This window comes from Hipposideros armiger, unplaced genomic scaffold (genome assembly GCF_001890085.2).
Source record: "Hipposideros armiger isolate ML-2016 unplaced genomic scaffold, ASM189008v1 scaffold_518, whole genome shotgun sequence".
Lineage (NCBI taxonomy): Eukaryota > Metazoa > Chordata > Mammalia > Chiroptera > Hipposideridae > Hipposideros > Hipposideros armiger.
In genome coordinates this window covers 356,239-358,228 of record NW_017731868.1, presented here as the reverse complement: position 1 = coordinate 358,228, position 1,990 = coordinate 356,239, and the positions used below count along the sequence as shown (strand labels likewise).

General features: G+C 36.0%; 1 protein-coding gene across 6 annotated transcripts in view; it reads right to left on the bottom strand.

The window, feature by feature from the left end:
• The window catches only part of PHF8 (PHD finger protein 8), a 137,531-nt gene that overhangs the window by 32,338 nt on the left and 103,203 nt on the right, over window positions 1-1,990 (bottom strand). The gene's annotated exons all lie outside the window — the stretch shown is intronic.

The following is a 1,990-nucleotide window of genomic DNA, read 5'->3' as shown; positions in this document are numbered from 1 at the left end:
GACAGCTCTGATGGCCATTCCAGAAAAAATAGTTCCAAAATTGCTTTGAAGGGTGGACTAGGTGCTGGCTTCAGTGAATAGCTTCCCAAGGGGAGTATTTCGAAAGTGACTGTAGTGATATTCAGCAATGCGGTATGTAGCACTTTTTCTAGGATGAACTCACGAACTTAATTGTCCGACCTCATATGTCTTCTTGGCCGAAGTGTCTGTTCAGACCCTCTGCCTATTTTTAAGTTGGATTGTTTGTTTTTGTTGATGTCGAGTTGTGTGAATCCTTTGTATATTTTGGATATTAGTCCCTTATCTAAAGTATTGTTTGCAAATATCTTCTCCAATTTGGTTGGTTGCCTCTTTGTTTTGTTGATGATTGCTTTTGCTGTGCAGAAGATTTTTAGTTTGACATAGTCCCATTAGTTTATTTTTGCTTTTACTTCCCTTGCCTTTGAGGTCAAATTCACAAAATCCTAAGACCAAGGTCCATAAATTTGGTACCTATGTATGTTTTCTTCTATGCATTTTATTGTTTCAGGTCTTATACTTAAGTCTTTGATCCATTTTGAGTTAATTTTTATATATGGTGACAAATATTAATCTAGGTTCGTTCTTTTGCACATGGCTCTCCAATTTTCCCAGCACCATTTATTGAAGAGCTTTCTTTTCTCCATTGTATGTTTTTGGCTCTTTTGTTGAAAATTATTTGCCCATATATATTTGGGTTTATTCCTGGGTTCTCAATTCTGTTCCATTGGTCTATGTGTCTGTTTTTCTTCCAATACCATGTTGTTTTGATTATTGTTGCTTTGTAGTGTAGTATTCTTGTTCTTTTTTCTCAGGATAGCTGTGGCTATTTGGGGTCCTTTTGTGGTTCCATACAAATCTGATGATTTTCTTGTTCCATTTCTTTTAAAAATGTCATTGGGGTTTTGATAGGGATTTCATAAAATCTGAATATTGCTTTGCGTAATAACAATTCCTGGAGAGGTTATGGAGAAAAAGGAACCTTCATACACAGCTGATGGGTATGTAAATTAAAATAGCAAATATGAAAACAATATGGAGGTTCCTCAATAAATTAAGAATAAAGCTACCATATGACCCAGCAATCCCTCTTCTAGGTATCTACCCGAAAAACTTGAAAACATTTTTTTCATAAAGATGTATGTACTCCTATGTTCATTGCAGCATTATTCAGAATGTCCAAGACATGGAAACAACCGAAGTGTTCTCTGATAAATGATTGGATAAAGAAGATGTGGTACATATATACAATGGAATACTATTCTGCTATAAGAAAAGATGAAATACTGCCATTTGCGACAACATGGATGGATCTTGAGAGTATCACACTAAGTGAAATAAGTCAGATGGAAAAAGTCAAGAACCATATGGTTTCACTCAAAAGTAGGATATAAAACTGAAAGCAACAAATGAACAAGAGAAACAAACAAAAATTCATATAAACAGTATGGTGGTTACCAAAGGGAAAGTGGGGAGGGGTAGGTAGAAAAAGGTAAAGGGTATCACGTATATGATGACAATAGGAGATTTGACTTTGGATGGTGAACACACAATGCTATATACAGATGATGTATTATAGAATTGTACACTTGAAACTTATGGAATTTTATTAATTAATGTCACCCCCAATAAATCTAATAAAAAAAATAAATGCTAAAGAAAGTAAAGGCTGAAATGAAAGGACATTAGAGAGTAACTTGAAGCTGTATGAAGAAATGAAAAAATGCCAGTACAGGTAGCTACAGAGGTAATTATAAAAGCCAGTATTATTGTATTTGTAGTTTCTAACTTCTGTTTTTGTTTCCTATATGATTTAAAATTCCAATGCATAGGGCCGGCCGGGTGGCACATTGGTTAAGAGCTGGCTTGGGACGTCGGAGGGCCCCAGTTTGGATCCCACATATGAGGGCCAGTGACACTGCCCTCCACAGCTAAGATGCTGAACAACAGCTCAACCTGGAGCTGGGCTGCC